We start from the raw sequence: 16,001 nt of genomic DNA on the forward strand, positions 1-16,001 counted from the left end.
GCTCTGTGTATTTCGAGAGAAAATGTAAATCTCATCAGAAATGCATTTAGTTCTAATTTGAAAGAGTGTTTCCTATGCAACAAATAAACAAATCCGTTTGATCTGTTGGGCAGATAATATGAAGCTGGGACCTGTTTTTATGAAACAAAAATCCTCTTTCAGTGTGGAAGTTCTTGTTGGAAGAAGTGCAAGGAGGATGTCTGTGTCCTGGGTACGACTCTGAGCCTCTTTCATGTGGTGCGTTTCCTTGGCTGAGCGCTGCAAGAGGGTAGAGTGAATCTCAGTGGATCAATTAACAGAGGGACCTGTCCTTCAACGGCAGAAGATCTATTTCAGGATTTGCATATCACTGAAAAAAATTACAAAGCTGAGATAAATACAAGCCCGATAATAACTCACTGCAGACTTGGCTCCATTCCTAGATTTCCTTGGCTGTTTGTCCTAATAAAGTGTCTCCATGGCACTTAGGGCAGGAAGGTTATTAGTAGCTGTCAATCAAAGGAGGGAGTAGGCACCGGCAGGAGGAGGAAGAGAAGAGAGGTGACATTCATCCTCTCTTCTCACTGATATTGGGTATAAAAGTCATTCAGAGCAAGTGGTTAAAAAGGGACAGGTCCCTCTTCATCCCCATGGAAAACAGAAAAGCTGCCTTGGTTACCAACAATTTAATAATAAGACGAAATACATCAATCATCTTTTCTTCTACCTTATTGATGCCTGAACGTCCATTAATTCTGAGGAAATGAAGGACATATGAAAGAGATCTTCATGGGGGACTCTTGACTTAATATTGTTTTTTCCCTCTTTTCATAAAATGCATACATATTGAGGCTTAAAATTAAAGAAGAAAATGTTCACCATTATCAGACATCTCTGTTTTTCTGCGGGTGCTTTTTTTTCTAGCGTCGGAATTTTTCTGACAGCATATCAATGTCCTGAGGAAAAAAAAAAATCAGGTAGCAAAACTAAAACATGTTTTCATCATCCATTTTTATTTTTATCAGATACGGTGATTTTGACATTACTAAGTCGATATTCAAACTCTACCTCAATAGCAATTAATTGATACTTTAAAGGTCTTTATATTATTGTACCATTTTCTTAATTAAAGTACATCTCCGGCTCGAGCCCATCGTCTCTGTATATGCATATTTTCATAAGTAACACAGTCCATAGAGTGCTAATTGATATCCTGGTCTCCAGACAATACTTTACTAAATGAAATGACAATTATAACCAATTAAAATTCACTTTACATACTACTTCACCTAGTTGGTATGTATTATGCATGAAGACCGAGAGTACATTGCCTCACTGCTCAGGATTTCTGCGTGTCTCAGAAATTGATGGACAGCTCCAAGATCTTCCTTTTAGTGCTTTTGCCCCCCCATGCCCGAGGTCACTTGGGGGTTTATCAGAAACTCTATATTTTGGTGCTTCTTAGATTAAATAGCTACTAAGAGCTGTTATTTGGTGCAGACCAAGACTTCTTTTTCTTCATATTTGCTTAACGTATATCCAGAGTACCTCTCTACAGAACTATTCTGAGGGTAAGAAGGCTTTTTTTAGCAGATATGCTACTGACTACAGAGCCTCTCCTGCAGCTCCTAGCTGCAAAACATCATGCATAAATACTACTCATATCCACACCTCATTGTACCGGTCATGTATTAACCTGTTGCTCTATACATGAATAAACTCGAATTCTCAGACTCACACATTTTTGCTAAGGCCCAGTTGACCCTGAATTACTATCGAAAGGCACACAACGTGTAACTGAAATAGAGTTCTGGTAAGGTTTGCCTATTTACTGGATCAAAGAGATCTCCATTGGCCATTGCTTCTCTTTTTAAAATAATCTGGAGGTGGGTGGGGAGAAGCATACAAAAAGAGAAAGGGACAGGGATGTAAACACGAATTCTGGGACAAAAAGTAGTATTACACTGAAATTAAGAATGGATTTGATTTTTTGAATAAATATTTAATTGAGTCAGCAACTTACTCTATCAGGGAATGTGCATTTATCTATGTCTCATTCCCCTGGAATTATTATGTCATATCGTGAACATCTGCTGCTTTTCATTAGATGGTAAAATTCTTATAAAAATGCTTTTCCACTGAAGCAAAATTATGATATGGTGAGAAACATAGAGTCCTGTTGTCAGTAGTGTCATCTCACCTTTTTCATTCCTACAATGAGCTCCAAATCATAATCCTTTCTAAACTCCATTTTTAGTCACCTATTTGCATGTTTCTTGCTTTAAGTAGAATAATTGCTGAGCAACAAGTGGCGTAATCAATTGTTAAGAAACAGTAAGCTTATAGTGGTTGGAATTGTACACTGTTGACATGTGATTTTTTTTTATAAAAGCACTGGTGATGGAGAAGTCAATACAGCTGCAATTTACTTTAGGAAACATTTTCTTAATTTTGAAAATTTAATTGCATCCCCTACAATTATGTTCCATCAGTTTGCTTATTGTTTTTAATGAAAGGTCCAATTAATTATCCAACAAATAAACATTTTTCAAATCTGGCATACATTTGTAAAACATTTGGCTTTAAAAATACATCTGCATTAGGAAAATTTCCACCTTTCTGTAGCACATTTGTCTTGAGTTATGTTTTTGTAAGATTTAAGGTTAACACGTTCTTATTTGTAAAATTTTTCTTTGAGAACATAGGATGTCAGTAATGATTACAACAGACATGATAGAAAAATGGCTTCTGAAAAGCTCTTCTTAGTCAAGTTTTCTAATTCAAATATAAAATGATGCTGAATAATTTTAATATATTTAGAATTGAATATAATGCAGTAAAATTAGATTTTATTTTCATGAGTTTCCATTTTTACAATAGATTTTCTTCCCTCTTTAACTTTTTAATTGACTTTCTTTCTTTGTTTCTTTTAAAACAATTCATTTTACAATCTGAATTATGGAATTTAAAGAATTTTCTACTAACAGCATACTTTGTTATAAATAAAATTGGTAAAATTCATTTTGTCTCATCATTTTGAATAAACTTCTCCCTATGAAGTAGTTATTATTTACTAAACCCTGTTTTGCAGATTGCTAATTTGATTTGCAGTAAAAAATACTTTTTACAAAAGAATAATAAATTTCTGGCATTTTCTAAACATTTATATGCTTACATAGGTTCACGTTTTGATTTATTAAATAATGCTGAGTATCCTTCAAGTGCAAAGATGATGGTGTAATTTTTTACAATTAAGCATATTGATTTTTCATTAAGTTTATTTAATTTTTTTCTCTATGGGCTTTTTTTTTTTTAAGAAAAGAAAAGTTGTTTTGCACAGTAAATGAAGTGCCAATACAGACAAATGTAACCAACATTAAGCTGGCCAATAGAATTGAACAAACTGCTAAGGTCATTAATATAATTTGTTTTGGCACTGTTACATTTCCTAGTGCTACTCTGAGTAGTTTGCTGGGCACATCAATTTGTTTTCAGCTATTGTGAAATTGGATATCTTGGCTTTCATCCAAAGCACCCTCTCAATTTGCATATCTTTGTTATCATTTCAGGTTCTCAGAACATACTGTGGACTATCACACCATCTGCACCAAGATCCTCACATCCAAACACAAATTAAAAATGAAACTGTAAAATTTGCAAGGAAACAATACAGACCTTTTATCTCATTCTCCCTCTGTTCATTTTCAAAAGAGAAACTTGCTTGTAGCCAAGCATAGCAAAAAAGGCTTTTATTAATTGGACTGGCATCAAGCATGCATACATAAAATTGTTTATTTTTTCCCTATAAAGGGGTTGCCTGACATAAAAGGGTCTTTGAAGATGACATTCAGATTTTGACATTTGCATGATATTGTATAAATATCAGAGGTGGGAGACTTTTCTGACAAACCAGATGGGTCAAAAAAAAAAAAAAGAAGAAGAAGAAGAAAAGGAAGGAAGGAATAAAGAAAGGCATTCCATAGAAAGATATTAGTCCTTTACTTAAAGGATATTAACTTCTCCTCCAAGTTAGGAATTATTAGAAGAGAAAAACAAACATATTTGTTAGAAACCAGAGCCCCTTTTCTTCTTTTTTGAAGGGAATTCTGATCTTGGGAAAATATGAAGTTTATTTTTGAGATATAGTCTATATTTCGATTAAGAGCACATGATGTAATTGAATCTTGGCCTTGTAAGTACTATAGTAATTAAGTTTTATTGTTCAGCCCATTACTGCTGGATGGTCTTAATTTTGATTGTAGGTTGGGCTTTGGAATGTTTTTGAAAGATGGAAGGGCATTCTGGATCCTTGTATTCATCAACATCTGGATTGTGCAGGCATAGCTTTTTTACTTCCCTTGGTGATTTCTGAATGCAGATGGAGCCTGCATAAAATTTCTCACAATAAAAAGAGCATCCATCCCTACTTCCATCAGTATGTGTGTGTGTGTATATACACATATATAGCATGTATGTATATATATAGAAAGAGAATATATATATGTGTGTGTGTGTGTGTGTGTGTGTGTGTGTATACATACAACTTCTCTGGCACATAGGGGCAGAGGGAGAAGAAAACAGACAGATGATGAGGGGATTTGCTGATGGTGTGCTTCCATATGGATTTCAAAGGCCAGCAAAGGAAATCTCCTGAATCTCCGTGTATAATAGAATAGTCCAAATTTGATTAGACTCCTTGACCCTCAGTTATCAACCAAGAATCAGATGCAGTCAGCAAGTTGTGTGCAATAGTCAGTTTATGTATTCGGTCTTCAGCATGGATTCTTTGGTCCTCACAGCCTGGTTTCCAGACGACACTCATTCTCATCAAGATTTCTGTATTTATTACAGATCTCCTGGAAACACATCTGTATTTTGCATTCGTAAGTCTTGCCTTTAATACAAATCCTGTTCTCCTATATTCCTGTAGAGTCCAAAATGAAAAGAAAATCATGTTGCCTGGTTGTATTGGACACAAGTGGCTCAGTCAATTGGAAGGTTGCTGTGGGTCACAGAGGAGTAGAGTCATGGGAAGATCTTGCTTTGTGGGCGACTCATTTCAATTGTTTGACAGTCATCATCTCAGCCATTTTAGATATTTTGTTGTATCATCACCAAGATCTGTCTCTTCCTACAGGTGCTCAATTCCCACTTATGACATAAAATTGCACTTCTCCTCAACTTCTTTTGTTGGAAGCTGGATGGCTCCTTCCTTGCAATGACCAAATGGTCTACATTTCACTTCTACATTATCTTCAAGAAAATACTCTCTTTCTTTTGGAGTTCCCATAGCTCCCAATGATTCCTCCCTTCATCTCCCCTCCTTCAAATTTTCTACTTTTTTGGTTTCAAAGAAAAGGGATAAAGAATGTATGTAATAGATGAAATCATGGTGAATGTGCCCTTACCTCTCATGTGAGAGACCTGCCTATTGGCTTTCACCTGACCCAGACTTGGCTGTTGCAGCCATTTGGGGTGTGAACTAATGAATTTAAAGATTAAAGATTCTCTCTCTCTCTCTCTCTCTCTCTCACTCTCTCTCTCCCCACCCCATGTGTGCCCATGAGGTGGAGTTATGTGTCTGTTTCTCTCCTTCTGTTGCTCTGTTTTTCAAATAAATATATCTCTTTAAAAAAAAGACACTCCTTCAATTAATGAGACATTCTTACTGCTATTATTGGTTGCTACGGAACATAGAAATTGATAGATGTCTCCTAGATGCACTTTATAAGTCAAATATCTTGAATACCCTTAAATCTTTACATTTTATGTTCCCAGGAGTTTAATGTACAAATTGTCAATAAGTACCACGGAATAGTGTCTATGGCTAAGTATACACGCATAGTATTCCAACCATTTAAAAATTAAGAACTATAGTGCAATAGTTTATTTGATTTGATTTTAGAAAAATACTGAAATAAAAGTAAGATTCTTTTAAACTCACCTAATAGATGTATGGTTTTAGTCTAGCACAAAAATAGATACTACCCATTTGTCTTTTCTTTCCAAGTCTATCCATTTGAAGCCTCAAAAGTTAGTAAATCAAAGTCAGTGTTTGACCTAGTGGTTAACATGCCCATACCACACATCTGAGCACTTGAGTCTGATGCTGGTCTAAGATTACAGACTCCAGCATTCTGCCAATGCAGGCAATGCAGTTGGCAATGAATGCTAAGTTCTTACCACCCTCATGGGAGACCTGGCTAGGATTCTTGGCCTGCCTTGGCCTCTGCCCCCTCTTCCTACTCCCCACCTGACTGTTGTGGAACCATTGCTGGCATGTGAAGACTAAATCAGCATATGATCCTTTCTATCTGCTTCTCTCTGTCTCCCAGTCTCTTTCTTCTTTTGCTTCTCAAATAAATAAAATAAAAATTTAATTTCTCTTTTGGTATTTATTTTATTTATTTTTAAATTTTTATTTAGCAGAAGAAAGTATAGAATATTAAGGATACATAAAATTAATAATAAATGGAGTAAGCTTTCAACTCAGAAAGTTAGAGAAAGAGCAACATAAAGCAAAGGAAAGCAACGTAAAGTAAGAGATAAAGAATTACTGAGGAATCCTTGAAAGCCTAGGGGAAACTAATAAATAAAGCCGGTTCTTTGAAAGATCAGCCAAATAGCTGATGAACTCAGTCCACCCTTAGAGGAAGGAAGAAGTGACAAATATACAACATAAAAATGTCAAGGAGGAAATCACATTTTAAAAAATACTCATTTATTTGAAAGGCAGAGTTACAAAGAGATAGAAGAAGACACACACACTGACACAGACACAGAGGAAGAGAGAGAGGAAGGGAAAGAGGAGGGGGAGAGAGAGAGAGAGAACCTCTCTACTGGTTCACTCCCCTAAATGGCTGCAGCAGCCATGTCTACATTGGGCTGAAGCCAGTAACTTGGAACTGCATTCTGGTCTCCAATGTGAGTGGCAGGGGCCCGAGTGCCGGAGTCAACTGCAGCTGCCTTCCCAGGCACATGAGCAGGGAGTTGTATCAGAAGTTGTACATCCATGAATAGTTTATATGGTGTTTATACAGGATGCTTACTTTTCAGGCAATGGTTTAACCTGCTGTGCTTCAATGGTGACCCTAGAAATTGTATTTGAAACAAATGAAATTTCAGAAAGGCATAAAAGAATGCAATTTTTATAGAAATCCACTCAAATCCATTTTAAAAACCTAAATGAAGCCGGCGCCTTGGCTCAATAGGCTTATCCTCCGCCTGTGGCACTGGCACCCCTGGTTCAAGTTTTGGTCGGGGCGCCGGATTCTGTCCCTGTTGCTCCTCTTCCAGGCCAGCTCTCTGCTGTGGCCCGGGAAGGCAGTGGAGGATGCACCAGGTCCTTGGGCCCTGCACCTGCATGGGAGACCAGGAGGAAGCACCTGGCTTCTGGCTTCGGATCAGCGCGGTGTGCCAGCCGTAGCGGCCATTTGGGGGGTAAACCAATGGAAGGAAAACCTTTCTCTCTGTCTCTCTCTGCCTGTCAGAAAAAAAAAAAAAAAAAAAAAAAAAAAAAAAAAAAAAAAAAAAACCACAGCTAATGGGGCTATGTGGAGGACTGAATTAGTTAGAATACATGGAAAGAAAAGAAAAGAAAACCTAAATGAAAAAGGTAATTTTCTAGGAAAGCACATTTAACAAAACAACAGTCTAAGAAACAAAAAATTAATGTAATCAATCCACTAAAGCTAGAAAAATTAAAAAAAAAAAAAACAGAAAAGTCCAATAATCCCAGATAACTTAAAATCGCAGTTTTACAAAAACTGTGGAGAGCAAAGCAAAAGATCTACATGTCACATTGAATGGATTTGAGAGGATAGAAAAGGTGGGAAAATGTTAGTTTAAAAAAATTATTATAACAATTATTATAACAATAAGTAAGAGTGGTACACAACTGATAGATTGCATTGAAAACACTGCAGAACAACCACATTTATGAACAATAACAAAATATTTTGCATCTTCCTTCTCCAAAGTGAAAAGCCAAATGATGAAACATAGTAAGTAAAAAAAGATTTGTATTTCTGATCTATGAGAATGCTATTAATAATTAATAAGAAGAAACTGACATTCCACCAGGAAAATAGTAAGAGATATAGAAAGATGATTCAAATAAGAACTAATATAAATGTCCCTATAATTCTGAATCCATAGTCAGTCCAATTCCTTTCTAATAAAAAATAAATAAAACCCAACCACAACATGGAAGGGTTTGACAGTCTATACTGATGGTGACACCAAGAACATCTGTTTCTTTTACATAACCAGTGGAAATTATAAAGGCCAGCTGGAGAAGAATTTGACAGTGACATTATGCCTTTGATTTAGCAATCCTGATTCTGGAAATCAATTCCCTAAGTGCACTTGATAAACAAAATGGAACATATAAGCAATTTTATTCTATGTGACATTATTTTTATTAGAAAAAGATTATGAATTCAAGGGCCCATCAATAGGGGCTGGTTGGATAAATTATAGTTACAGAGGTGAATACTACACAGCAGGATAAAGGAAGGAAGAGATTTCTAAATACTAGTAAGACTTATGTAGACTATACTCCAAAGTAAAATGAGCAAGTAGAAAAATGTCCATAATATGTCACCTTTGTCTCCTTTTGTGTAAGAAGAGAAAGAAAAACTATATCTATCTACCTATTAGTACCTGAGAATTCTTCAAACCGTTCATGAAAAAATGTACATAATCATTTAATTCCATTTCCCATGAACTTTATTAAATACTTTCAGATATAAAAATATAATCAATATTAGGCTAAAAAATGGAGCTAATAGTGTTATATTTTAGTCCTACCAAATTTGACATAACCAAGAATTATACAGTTACTGATGGAGGTAATGTTTTATGAGGGTACTTCCAAAAATTCATTGCATGTGTCAATAGCTTAATTTGGTGTAAACAAATTTTTGAAATCCATGTGTACAAGGGATCAGCAAAAGTTTATGAAAAATGCATATGAAGAAAAACAAACTATGAGTGGATCTAAAATTTTTAGCACGAAAATAAACAACTTTGAATTCCTTTTTTTCACAAAGTTTTTGAAAGACCTTTGTACATAGCATTAATCAAGGTCTTTTTCTCCTTGACTAGAACATATTTGAACTTGAATCTAACAGATCTTGTGGCTCCAAGTTTGAATCCACTGATGATCTCTGGGCTACAGGGGAGAAAGGAAAGAGAGAACGAGGGAAAGAGGGAAAGAGGGAAGGAAGGAAGGAAGGAAGGAAGGAAGGAAGGAAGGAAGGAAGGAAGGAAGGAAGGAGAAAGAGAGAGGAAGGAAGGAAGGAAGGAAAGAGAGAGGAAGGAAGGAAGGAAGGAAAGAGAGAGAGAGAGAGAAAGAGAGAAAGAGGAAGGAGGGAAGGAGGGAAGGAGGGAAGGAGGGAAGGAGGGAAGGAGGGAAGGAGGGAAGGAGGGAAGGAAGGAAGGTCACCGTGATGGAGCACTTGAAAGCATCTAGAATATAAAGTATTTATACAGTTAACTCTAACTCTTCAACAAAGCAATGGCATGGAAACAAATTAATAATATGGGGAGGGATAATGTTCTAATTTAAAGTTTCTTAATGGTACTGCAAGATCTATAACAAGTTGAATGATCCCATTGGAAATGGACCAGAAGATAATTGAGAATGATTTGTCAGCACTATTAGCAGAGTAGAATATTGTTTGTTTTTAAGTTACATACTGAAGTGCTGTGTGGGGTGTTTGAAATGTTGTAATATCTGGGATTCCCTTTAGAATATTACAAGGAAGTCAACAGTGAATGGGGATAAAGAGGAAAGGGTAGAAAAGAGAAACAAGTGACCACTGCTGCACACATGTTTAGGGCTTTGAAGCTTGATTACAGGTCAATATTGGTTCTTCATATTTTTATATTTATTTACAGGTACAGATTTTCATAAGAATGAAAGAAAAACAGAAGGGAAAGTGTGTAGAAGTAGCCAATCTGAGAATTGTTTCAGCCGTGTTGAAAAGCGAACAAACCATGAAACAGTAATAGCATACACAAGGAAGTTACGCAAGTCTGGACTAAGTGGGGCAGCTTTGCTCCACAAGCTTTTTTTTTTTTTTTTTTTTTTGGAGGGTGGGGGTCAGGCTGAAGTGGCAGCAGCTACTTGGAGCCTAATCTTCATAATATTGGAAAATAGAAAGAAGCTTCAGCAGAAGCTACAAAAATATACAATGAATCCTTGGCTGCAGCTCACAATTGTTGTAATAACTTTCCCCATGTTCTAATGGACAAAGCATGATCATGCCACAGCCCATCCATTCTTAACAGAGCAGTGAAGTTCTCTCTTCTTAGGGAAGTTTGGACAGCAGTGGAAGTTTGAGGAGGGGAGAGACAGTGACAATTTATAAGTCATAGGAAGTCAGATTTAGTGTAGGATTTAGGTTATGCCTTTTAGTTCAAGTAGGATTCTGGAATTCAAGAACAATTTGGGATGGAGATGTAATTTTTAATATTAATTTACCATTGCTTTCATTGAGTTGTATGATATTTTGGTATTAAATACTGAGAAAGCATATTGACAACACTAATAATGGATATTTTCCAATCTTGATTAAAAATCTGTAAAGAATTTTACATAAAAGAGCAGAATTCATATAAAATAAAAATAGATTTGCATATAATTTTTAAGGTTAATTGATTCTGATAGATGATTTCAATCCTAGTTTAGTTTTCTGATTTTATATTTAAAAAAAAAGGCAAATATCAGAGATCTCAGATTTGAAAGGACTTAGGTTATCATCTGGTCCTAACTCCAATTCACTCCAGGCAACTCCTTTGGCAACAGCTGTACCTGTGGTCATCTTGACATTGTCCATACACTTTCAGTGAAAGAAGCAGTATTGGTTTACAGTGTCACATTTAATTTTTAAGTGAATTCCAGTGCTATGAAGCTCTCACTACTTCTTGGTTCTGTATTTACTAGCACTGTGACCTTTCTAAACTCCTGTTTCCTCAGTTAGGAATAGTAATACCTCTTCCATTCCCTTCCTTTGTGTATTGTGAGAACAATACACTTTCACCAGAAATGGAGCCATGCTCTTTGGGTTTTCAGCCTCCAAACAGCATCAAGAAATGAATTAATCCAATAGCCCAACAGTCAGTATTGGTTTCACCAGATATTCAATCAGCTATAAACAATTTCTTTAAGTGTTGATATTTGGACTAGTAGTAACATATCCCATAGGACCTTGATAGAAATGTAAACTCTCATTTTAGGCATGGAAAGCCAAGACACTCTGGCAAAACCACAACAACAACAACAACAAAACCCTAAATGAAAGATCTCTGCGAGTGAGATCCCAGTGGAAAGAACAGGGCCATCAAAGAAGGAGGTACCTTTCTCTGACCCTGTCTGAATGATCGAAATCGGCGAACTCAAAAGGCTTACATAGCCTTGGCAACTCACCACTAGAGCCTAGGGAGATTACTGACGCCATAAACAAGAGTGTCAAATTGTTAAGTCAACAATAGGAGTCACTGTGTACTTACTCCTCATGTGGGATCTGTCCTTAATGTGTTGTCCAATGTGAAGTAATGCTATAACTAGTACTGAAACAGTATTTCACACTTTGTGTTTCTGTGTGGGTGCAAACTAATGAAATCTTTACTTAATATATACTAAATCGATCTTCTGTATATAAAGATAATTGAAAATGAATCTTGATGTGAATGGAATGGGAGAGGGAGCGGGAGATGGGAGGGGTGCGAATGGGAGGGAAGTTTTGGGGGGGGAAGCCATCATAATCCATAAACTGTACTTTGGAAATTTATATTCACTAAATAAAAGTTAAAAAAAAAAAAGAAATGTAAACTCTCGGGCTTTTCCTAGAACATGAATCAGAAACTCAGGGATGGGGCCTTGCAGTCTGTGTTATGACAAACTGCAGAAGGGTTTGTTGTGGTTTGAAGTTGATCATCACTGTTGCAAAAGAAGAATCTAGCTTAAGATGAATGACATCTTCCAAAGGTTCAGGCAAGGGCATTGTGGCATCGCGGGTAAAGCCACCACCTGCAATGCTGGCAATCCCAAATGGATGCCAGTTTGAGTTCCGGCTCTCTACTTCTGATCTAGCTCCCTGATAATGGCCTGGGAAAGCAGCAGAAGATGGCCCAAGTACTGGCAACCCCTCACCCAGGCGAGAGACCCTGGTGAAGCTCTTGGCTTCAGTCAGGCCCAGCCCTGACAGTTGCAGCTATTTGAGGAGTGAACCAGCACATGGAAGATCTCAGTCTCACTGTCTCTCCCTCTCTGAAACTCTGCCTTTCAAATAAATAAATCTTTAAAAAAAAGTTCAGGGAAAATGTTTTTTTTTTTTTAAAGACATGGATTTCAAAACTATTTTGTACCAAAATAAGCTTATCTTTAATTCCATCTGCCCATGAGCTTTTTGAAGTACATCTTGTTACTTTATCTCACCTTAACTAGCAAATGTCAGGCTGGCTTCTGGCAAGAGTCATCAAAATGTTTTTCAAGATATAAAATCTTGCCACTAATTTTCACTTCTTCAAATCTCTGGTTTTACAAGTTGTAAGATATCTGTTCCTAATAGAAAATAAAATCATAAAGTATATCTGTCTTTGAGTCATAGTCCCTATACTCCCAAACTTCTCCACTGTCTACGGTTGAAACCTTACATAAACAACCTTGCTTTGGTTTATAATTGTGGAATCCACAAGGGTCACATTGGCAATGAAATACTCCACAACTCCCATGGCAGTGAACATCTGGTATGTAATTTTATATAAACAAATTCTACTTTGATGAAACTTAAACCTATGAAATTTAAACAAAATGGTGTTAGGACTGAATCCCAGAAGAAAAAGAAAGGAATTTGGATTTCTGTTTCTCCTTTTTTGAAACCCAGGTGCACATGAAAGTTAGTGCCAGGACACACACTTGTGTAGCTTGGCTCAAGTGCAGATTTTCCTGTCTAATGACATTAGACTGGTTACATTCAAACAACCACAGTCCTCCAGCAGAGTTCAGTAAACCCCGTCCATCCGACAGAGGAAAAAGGAAGGAACTTGCCTAGGTAGCCAGTATGTGCTCAGTTACACCATAACCTTCAACTTGACATGAATGAAAACATGGAAGGGAAGCACAGGTTTCTACTTTGGATTGAATTACTTATTCAGTCACTCAGTCCTGGCATATGGTCCAGGCAGACGTGTATATCAGATGCTGTGGGGAACCAGAAGCTCGCTATTACTCTTCATCTTTCTTTATAAAATAAGTTTTTGAAAATGGACATATTTGTCCTTTCTAACTCTGTGAGAGTTAGCATGCCATCTTCAGTAGTGAGATTAGATTGGCAGGTTTTCTAAGACAAAATTTTTTTTTATCTAAAAGGTATTACTTCCCACTATATAATTTTCAGTAATGAATAAAACATAAATCTGAAATTTGTGATTTTTAAATGCATGTTTTCTGGGATGTAAAACTCTAACTAGTATGTATGGTAACCAAGAAGGAAGACACATAACATCACTAATCATTGCATTTTGCCTTAAATCAGAGTGCTGGCTCAAGCTTATGTGAACTCAGAAACATCCCACAGGCCCTCCCAGCGTGAACTCTCTTCCCCCCAATACACCATTGCACACGGGGTTCTCCAGGGTTTGTGAGGCACTTATCTCTGTCTAGTTCCTGAGTGATTACAGCTTTGTGTCCTACATGCCATATCCCAACTTCACACTTACCTGCTCCATGCGGTGTAGCTTTCCATGTGGATTTAGCATGACAACTTCAAGTGTCACAGGTTCAAAAGGAAAGTCAGTGCATTCTTCTCCATTCTCATCACAAGCCTGATAAACCTCCTATGTTTTCAAAGTCTACCATAGCAATAAACTCATCAATTATACCTGGTTTCTCCTTCTCATATATTTTCCATACTTGCTATGCCAGTGGTCATCTATTCTCATCCACTTACTTCAGAATTAGCCTTCACAATGATCCTTCCTATAGATTCTCATCTTTCACTTAGATTCTTAAAATTTCATCATATTTTGTTCCCAGCATTTACTTTACTTCATCCAACCCCATTTATCACTTGTAGTTTCTTCCTTAATACGCAAATATGTCTACACAGTTCCTCTTTTTAAGTCACCCGTTGGGATGTCTATTGTTTAAGGAGTGGAAACTGGTCGCAATGTACATGAAGCCCTTCAAAACACGACCCACACTTACCTGTTTACCTTTATCTCTAGCTATTTACTGTATGTTCCAACTCCTTACACTTTTTGGCATTCTGCTATGATTTCTGCCTATCGTGCCTCTATGTGCTCCTAAATGCTCTGTTCCCACTGACTGTGTAGCCCCTCACTCTTTCATTGTTGTCTCCTTCTATTCCTCGTTCATGTGAAACCAACTTCTTGGTTCCTCTGAGAAGCATCTCTTGACTAATCCAGGGTAGAACAATTTTTTTTTATTTTTTTCTAGCACATGGCACACCACTTTGTGATGCTCCTTCTCAAGTAATTCTAGTGCTCATCAATACCGGGTTTTCCATTTCTGCCACAGCAAATGGAAGAACCATATCATCAGATTTAGCTTCGGGCATTGTAGAAGATAAGCACATTTGTGTGCTCCTTCTTCCATTGCAGTGACCATGGAACTTAGGATGATGCAGGAGTACCCTCTGTTAATCCTAATCTGTGTGATTCTGTGGAGTAGGGCTTTCCAGACAACCTACAGTGAACAGATAACCTGATCGGCACTAATCATTTGTGCTCTGTTTCAGTTATCAACATAAACCAGCTTCAAATACAGGAGCTTAAAACAACTTAAGTTTATAGTTTCTGATGAATCTGTGGGTGGTAAAACACCTGGCTCTGGCTGAAGTGAAGTTTCATTTCCCTTCCATACCATTGATCTCTCCCCATAGGTCCCCTTTTCCACATGGTCTCCTTCCTTTGTGTGGGTTTATCCCCCAGGAATTTTCTATATCATTCCTTCATCGCATGGTAACTGTGTTCCAAGACAGTAAAACAAAGTCTTCTAGTCCTCTTATGAACTTGATCTGGGCCAGACATTTGGTACAGTAGTTAAGATGATATTGGACACTTGCATCCCATCTCTCTGAGTACCTGGTTTGAAGTCCTGGATCACAGTCAGTTCCAGCTTTCTGCTAATGCACACAGGCATTAGCAGCAAGTGATGATTCGAGTAGCTGTGTTCCAGCTCTAGGCTTCAGCCAGGCTCAGCTCTGCCTGTTATGGACATGCAGGGGATGAGTCAGCAGGTGCCCTCTCTCTCTCCCTCTCTTTCCCTCTCTCTCTCTCCCTATGTGTATCTCTTCCTTTCAAATAAATTAAATCAATAAACAAGATTTTTAAAAACAGTTCTGAAACTATGCATTGATCAAAGCTAGTCACAGGGTCAGCCTAGATTCAAAGGTAGTTCCACGCATTTTGGAGAGATTCAGCATAAACACAAAATGGAGGAGGGATTGCTATGCATCATCTTCAGAAAATCAATACCAAATTAGGTTAAACCACTGAGATTTGGGGGTAATTTGTTGCAGAAGCTGATCCCATCTAATTCTGACCAATATGTATACTTATATATTTACTTTGGACTATTTTGTGCATTCTTCATATTTAAGAGAATTTTGAAGTTTTATTATATTAACTTGTATATTCAGTTCGAAAAATAATGCCTAGATTATAGTCAGCAATTCACTAAAATCTTGAGTAAATAAATGAAGGTTCCATTTATGCCAACAAGGGAAATATAGCTTGAGGACAATAAATGACAGTATGGAGGTCAAAACATAATATTTGGATTATTCAGTATAATGATAATATTATGCATGATACCTATTTACCAGGACATTGCTTATAGATAAAGTAATGTCATATACTCTCTAATCTCTTATCCCCTCAGACTTTCTATGAGATCTGAAAAATTGGATGTTATTAATATAATTTTGCAAAGCAAATACTTGAGTCATAGAAGGCTGAACAGAATATTCAAGATCAAACAGCTGAAGAAT

Source organism: Oryctolagus cuniculus, chromosome 2, assembly GCF_964237555.1.
Source record: "Oryctolagus cuniculus chromosome 2, mOryCun1.1, whole genome shotgun sequence".
NCBI classification, from domain to species: Eukaryota; Metazoa; Chordata; class Mammalia; order Lagomorpha; family Leporidae; genus Oryctolagus; species Oryctolagus cuniculus.